Source organism: Ursus maritimus, unplaced genomic scaffold (genome assembly GCF_017311325.1).
Source record: "Ursus maritimus isolate PB19 unplaced genomic scaffold, ASM1731132v1 scaffold_13, whole genome shotgun sequence".
Lineage (NCBI taxonomy): Eukaryota > Metazoa > Chordata > Mammalia > Carnivora > Ursidae > Ursus > Ursus maritimus.
In genome coordinates, this window is record NW_024423675.1 from 69,757,254 (window position 1) to 69,764,698 (window position 7,445).

Genomic DNA, 7,445 nt, shown 5'->3' on the forward strand with positions numbered 1-7,445 from the left:
CGGGGTGCTCCCAGGAGCCCGTGGGGCGCTGGTGGGGAGAGGCCCACCCTCCTGCCCACAGCAGGATGGGCCGAACCAGACTCCCGGAGAGCACACCACCAGTCCTCCTAGAAGTTCGGGTCCCAGAGGTTGTGGTCCCCAAGCAGGGTGGAAATAGCCGTCCACGCCTGCTCCACAGGAGGAGGCAGCCCCCTGAGCCCCTGAGCCCCGAGGGGGGCTCCCAGGTCAGGCCCTGAGCGACAAGCACGGGCCAGCCTTCCTCCCGGTCCCCACCCATCTGTGAGGTTCCGGCCAGGTGGGTCCACCAGGTAGGCGCTCCTCTAGCTGGCAACCAGGGCTCATTTCAAACACAAGCCATTCTAGTCAGTGGACGCGGAGAAAGTTTAAGAATTCGTAGCACTTAGATATTCCCTCAACTTCCCAAACTGCTCACTATGGGATTCTACCGTGTGCTCTCCCGCAGCATCACGTGCCCGCACACATCTCTTCAGCCCCACGGCTTTCCAAAACAAGCAGGTGACAGACACGTTCACCTCTGAGCCCCTCACACTTATTCTGCCTCTTGGGATTTTCCACACCCAGCACTATTCCCTTGGACACTCATGTTTTTATAAGGCTTCAGAAAGAAACACACATAGCACAGCCCTCTTTGTGGGATAGCGTGAGCTATTAAACCACTGGCCAAAAAATGGCATGTTACATAATATTGTTACATCATGGGTCACTGATACTGGGTCCTCACACAGACAATCCACGGATGGAATAACAGCATGAAAACCAACTTAACATTTAAAAATTCTACCCACTAATTCATCCTGCCGACTGCAAAATGACCTCACTTAGCGGCAAATCTCTCCAACGTGGTCTATGGAGCATGCGTGACTCACGGAGCAAGGGTAAAAACCAGGCCCACAGCCGCGGGGTAAAAACTCACAAGCTGCTGTGTCCCTCACTCCTTCTGCGGCAAGAAATAGCCCTTAAACAAAAGGCAGCCACTGCTTCTCTTTCCTGCTGGCTCCCTCACGGACACATTCTGATTTCTAAGACTGGCCTCCCACAAGCTATGCACTTCCTTGGGTGCTTAATGTGTGCCGGAGTCAGAAACCCAGGCCCCTCCTGCATCCTTGCTGGCCACACCCACTAAGTATCTACATCCTGAGGATGCTCTCCCCAAACAGCCCGTTAATTCCCTGTTATCGTGATTCTGGCCCTCATTACATCCGGCCCAGAGCCAGAGGTGGGTTAGCTGCGAGGCTCAAGAAGTTTACAGATTAAGACTCCTCACCTGGTGTGTGTGTGCATCTGTGCGTGCACACGCATGCAGCACGTGTGTGTCCACATGTGTGTGCGTGCGTGTGTTTGTGTGAATGTGTGCACGTGCGTGCGCATGTGTTTGCATGTGCGTGTGTACATTTGCACGAGTGCGTGTGTGTGCGTGTTTGCGTGTGTGTGTGCACGCATGCACACGTTCTACCTGCAGAAGTTAGATATTGTCACAGCAAATACTGAAGACCGCTGTGTCTCCCCTCGGTGGCAGGTGACACTGGGCATTCGTGGGCATCCCCTGAGGTTTGCACTGGGGAGGGTTCAGTCCTGACTGGGGGGCTCCCAGTGCTTCTGCGTGGCTGTGTCACTGCTGGCGGTCCCGGTCCAGGAACATTCTGAGGAATACACCTGCCTCCAACCGTCTGATGCTGAAATGAATACTTCTTAACTCCTTTTGTACTCACAGTTGTCATTCCTCATTTTTTGTAAAGAGGGCCCACAACGACCTTCTGGATGTGGTTTCTGCCCTTGTTCTGTGTCACGTCCTCCTCAGGCCAGGAGACCCCCATAGCGAACTTGGCTCTCACCCCGTCTTGAAAACTAGGGAATCCTCGGGTCTGGGGGTGCCCTTTAGATTGGGGGTCCTTCGTCTACATGCATCTCAGGCCTTTCTGAGAATCAAGCTCAGAGTCTGCTTGCTACATGAACCCCTCTCCCAACTTGTGTGCCTCCGCGTGAGCTGCTCGTGGCACACCCTTCCAGCCCCACTCGGAAAGAGCGGGCTGGCGAGATGCTCAGGCTGGGGAACCAGGTACATGGTGAGGGGGTCTGAACAGTGCTTGAGGAGGACAATCAAAAGGTCAATCGGATATTTATATCTGGGCTTATTCATCGTGTGACCACTGTCCCCGGGACGCGTCCTGGTCTGTGGCCGTGGCACAGTGGATGTTAACGTCCAGCCGGTCCCACTCAGCACTGTCCCTGTCCAGCTGATGAACGGTGTAGCCCCCACTTACACACCACAGTCGCACACACCCCGCGAGCTCACACGGAAATAGAGACATGTGTCATACTATCATCATCGTCGTTGTTGCTGGTATCCTGAGTATGCACATTATTTAAGATAACTTAATTTTACATAAAAAACACTTTAATAAACCACAGCAGTATTAGGATGTTTAAGAAGTAAGCTGTGGTGAACATGAGAAACAGTAATTTCGGCTCCCTGAGAGGAAGCATTAAAACCCATGAGCATAGGACAAGTTTGGACCATCCCGTAAGAGACCATAATTATAAGTCCTTTAATTATAAGACAAAGAGCCAAAACTTGAACTGTGACACAGAAGAAAACTATGCCATTTTTTTCTACATCTGCCCTTCAACTAAACAGTAACGGTTTCCCTAAGCTTTTGGGGAAATCAGGGACAGCACAAAAAATCATAATCACAGAATAATGGCCAGGACGTGCAGGCTGGTGCGCGGTAAATGTTCCGATTATTAAACGTGGATTGTTCTGCCAACAGAAGCTGTAGGTTATGGGAAAAAATCAGTCCTTTTATCTCTTCCAGACCCGTCCTCCAGCCTGACCACGGCCTACGTGAGCCCACATGGTGGCAACCAGTTCTTTCTGCCTCTTCCCCACAGCCCTGGGGACTTTCCCCACACGCACTCCTCCAAAGATAAGAAGCAAGTCCCAGCCACAAATAACTACAGTAATAACGATAACAATCACGGTCTTGTCAAACGTCTGCATATCTTTCCCAAAAATAGAAGTTTTGTTTTCTTCTCAGTGTCCTCCCATGACAGCGATAAGCTCTGAGAAGAACAGTAAGGACCAGAGATGGGCATGGTCTGTATGCAGAAAGGAGGCCACGCGGCCCGGGACCCCCTAATGCAGGTTCCAGTGCGGACTCGGACTAACACGGCATTCCCCGAAACGCGCAGAGTAAGGGAGGCTTCTTTGTCCAAGACGCCGCTGAGGGTCTGTACCACAGGCTGCGAGGGATAAGAGGTGAAAAACGCGCTGTTCCTACTCTCCAAGATCTTAGTATCTAATTGGACAAAAGTAAAAAATTCATTAATTATCGTTCCACAAACCACAATATAAAAACCTTAAAGAAAACTGAAACACCCTTCAAAGCAGCATTTTTAGGGGCACCTGGGGGGCTCAGCCGGTGAAGCGTCTGCCTTCGGCTCAGGTCATGATCTCACTCCCCCCACCCCTCCCCCACTCATGCTCACTCTCTCTCTCTCTCTCTGTCAAATAAATAAATAAAATCTTCTAAAAGAAAAAGGAGCATCTGTAAACAAACTCATGTTCCTGGCATTATTGGACAGAAACAGCGGACGGGGATGGGCTCGCGCTAAGAACAGCAGAGATGTGACGCGCACACGCGCCACCACGGCAGGGGCAGCGGGAAGGGCCTGGTGGTGCCTCAGAGCCACAAAGGTCAGGAGCAGTTCACGCCCCACTCACTCTAGAAACTGGTGGACATGCGGCAAAACAACGAGAGACATGCCACGTCTGTGTGAGGGGCGTAACGTGGCAGCTCGCATACGCGTCCATCCCAGCCCATCCGTGGAGGTGTCTGGAAGCAGCGACACCCCAGGGGCCCCCAGCATACGGGTGCCCAGAGGCTGGTGTCTAAGTTCCCTCTCCACGAGAAGCCCGCAGGCTCCTTGGAGAAAGGACTGCCTCCAGGACCGACTGGGATGGAAATGTCCCCCAGGCGCCCGGGGCTTCTTGGAGCGCTGGGAAGTGAGCACGGCGGTCGGTCAGTGGGACACAGGAGGCAACCGCCAGAGCCCCAGTGGCCAAAGCTGGGCCAGTTAGAGCCACAGAATAAAGTCACACTGGACTACAGCCCAGATAGGAACGCCCACGAGTCCACACTGACATAAACTCACAATTGAATAAACAAATAAGTGGGGGACAGTAGACAAGTGTGTGCACAAGAATTCCAAATAATGTACGTAAATGCCGCACTGGCAAGGGGGCCACGGCCTGCCCCCAAGTGTGGCCGTGCATCATGCCCCCTTCGAGGGGACAGCCGGAGGGTTTACAGTGGAGACACCGGACAGACGCCTTCCTGACCTTCCTGCGAGACTCAGGGGAGCAGCGGGCTTACCATCTGATTACTATGCAGCCTCACAGGTCGGTACGTGTTCGTGTGAACACTTCCTTCCTCTTACTGTCTTCTGGGTGATTCAATAGTGAAATGAATGTGAGTCATTCCAGCTTCGCGGACCCAGGAGAAGTTAGGCACGAGCTCAAGAAGTCTTGGACAGGATCTTGGGCTCACAAAGACACACAAGGTGCTTAAAACGCGTGTGTGCTGGTGTTGGTGTAGGCGTTCCATCGCCTCACTCCGTACGGGGCAATTCTTGTATCAGCTTCTGCCAAAAATCAGTTCTGGAATCATTAAAGTTAAATAAACTTCAACAAGCAAGCCCTGGACTGGTGTTCAGACCTGTTCCCACAGGAGGACCCGGGACGGATGCTCTGGGTGGAGATGGTACACTGGTCCTACAGCCCCGTCCCAGTCGGCCGTGCTCAGCTAACAGACAAGGGCTCCGAGGATGGGGGAATACCTTCCGTTTCCCACCTGCATGGGCGTGCAGCTGTGAGATGAGTGGCAGGTGGGCTGAGGGCCTGCCCCACAGGCCTTTCCACGCACTGTGTCCCACATGCAGCCCGTGGCCCCAGAGGGTCACAGGATGCAGCCCCCTGGAAGGGGCCTCAGTCGCCGGGCAGCAACGGGCAGCAAGGAAGGACAGAACCATCTGGTACGGACTCTGGAACCCAAGCAGAATGTTTGGGATTCATGCCATGGTAAATGCAAAGTTATTCAAAGGGTTACAATGAGGGTATGATGAAAGCGGAGACTGAAGACACTTAATCTAGAAGCTAATTGCAAGAGAAGAGATAAAACTACAAAAACACTCCCGTGCCCTATCCATCAAAATCAGTTATAGAAGTTTCTCAAATTGTTTTGAGAGATGAAACCTAACTCGCTTAAAACTAGACCCTTGGACTGCTCAAACACGTTCGACTCCATGTGGCTGTCCCACAGAGGCCCAAAGCGCCCTCAGACGCGGCCAGCAGGAGGGAGGGGAGCGTGGGGCCCAGAGCGCGGTGTGGGGCGTCCACGGGGCCCTGTTCCTCCCGCTTCCCAGCCTCAGAAATAGAAGAAGAAAACACACTGTCCTGGGAAGATATTCATCCTGATTTGAAGTGTACTGTTAACAATATATGGACTTAAGCTCCAAGGAAGAATCTTCTCGTGAAAACATAGAAATTACACACATCCGGTCTTTGTCAGAAAAGACAGTTATTCAAGGTCTCGGGGCGTCCCACAGAGCGTGGCTCCGCGGGTGGGGACACTGCGTTAGCCGTCACAGTCGACAGCACTGTCTGGGCAACTGTTCTAAGGAGCTAATACAGACTGAAAACTTACACACGGAATTCAACGAGCTAAAGACTGCTGAAGGGTGTTGTAAAACCGCCCGGCCCCTGCTCCCCTCACGCTCCGTCTGTCGCTCCTCTCCTTCCGTCTCTCATTAAAGGGCAGTGCTTACGGTGGGCCCACTCTCCAAAGAGAAAGCAGGGATCGAGGTGCCCACCGGAGCTGGCAGTTGGCCTTTGCCCTGGCTGCGGGAGGGGGGAGGGAGAGCAGGAGGCAAGGGTGCTGGAGGAGGGGCAGCTCCCACCGGAGTCCAGAAGGCTGCGGAGCCACGCTCACCGCGAGCTACAGCCTCCTGCTTCGTCCAGGCCGGGCCCTCATCACGATGCTCGCTTGTGGGGAAGGCTGGTTTTGGTTCACATTTGTTTTGATTTTCTCTATTGTTATTTTCGGGGTGCAGTCTCCTTTTGAGTGGAGGGGTGATGGCAGTGGGGGGACACTGGCTGCGTTGTTTTGTTTTCCACGCATATTCGTGTTAAGAAACACACTGGCTTTAAAGCGTCAAACTTTGACTGACTTGATTCTTCTGCTACCTTTCCTTTGAGACAACGACACTGCAAACTATACTCTAGACTTTCCTTTTTGAAGTCCCTTTTGTGTTCATCTCAGATGTGCCCTAGCAAACTAGCAGAGCCTGGTCACCTCCAAGGGGCAGAGCAACACGGCCTCCGACCCCAGGCCCCACCCCTCACACCAAGCCCGCACAACACGCGGTTCTGCTACGGCAGCAAGACCTCACCAGTGGGAGGCTCTGTCCGTTTTCCAGGTCTGGACTCTGTTCCTCCCTCAGCTGGTTGCTATTAGGGCCTTTGCAGTAGCAGCGAGATTAACCACAGCCAAGTCTCTGAATTCTAACACAGGCAGCCAAAATTCAATCTGCCACGTCCAAAAGGAGGTGAGAAGAACAGGAGGGGATGTGGTTTCCATGTTGCTCGCTCTTCTAGGACTTTACAACACCATTGCGAGATAGACCAAGCTGTTCAAAAATCCACAGGGTGAAGTGTATTTAATTAAAGTAACATCGGTGAATCTTAGGGATGATAATGGCTTTTCCAGTTCAGTAAGGGGGAGTGGTTCACAGTGAGCTTACGCAGCATCACAGGACGGAGAGCCCCGGGGTGGAAGCTGGAGCACGTCTCTGACAGCCGTGTGGGAGCCAATCTCGGGTCCAGTGGGGAGTCAAGCCTGGGTCACTTCATCCATCAGGTTTAAAATACACAAAGCAATGAAAATGAAAGGCCGCACTTTTGTACCCACGGCAAGTCAGGAAGGCTGCTTGGCGGTTCCAGAGGAATGTTTTTGGCTTGTGGTCCCTGGGAACCGGGGTGACTCCTTCAAATGGCAAGCACTTCAAATACTTGCTGGAAACAAACAAGGAGACACACAGCTCCTTCTCGGAAGCTGCTGGTCACATCGACTGCTGCTAGCTCGCCTTCCCTCCCCACTCGTGTGGAGCTGCAAACCACATTCAACAGTGGGGCGTACCGCACTGGATTTAACCCTTCCGTTTGCTAGCCATGGCGGTCGTCCCCTCTCTGCTGTTGGAAGCAACACTGTCATGATCGATAGTGTACAAATATTTGCTGATTTTACCGTGTTTTTCAGAAAGTAGCTTCCATTTCTGCCCTCATGACCAACGACATTTCCCGGACTACTCTCTTGCTGAAAACAAAGTGCTGAATGCAATATGAAAATCCTCTTTTCAACTGCCTTGCT

The 7,445-nt window shown here is 52.6% G+C and overlaps 1 long non-coding RNA gene across 1 annotated transcript; it reads right to left on the bottom strand.

Annotated features, from left to right (window-relative positions):
- Positions 1-2,486: 2,486 nt before the first annotated feature.
- LOC103660786 lies at positions 2,487-7,177 on the bottom strand. The gene is made up of 3 exons (XR_005834436.1): positions 6,009-7,177; positions 4,395-5,061; positions 2,487-3,317 (listed from the first exon to the last, which is right to left on the bottom strand). It is a non-coding gene; the product is annotated as an uncharacterized LOC103660786 (long non-coding RNA).
- Positions 7,178-7,445: the final 268 nt, after the last annotated feature.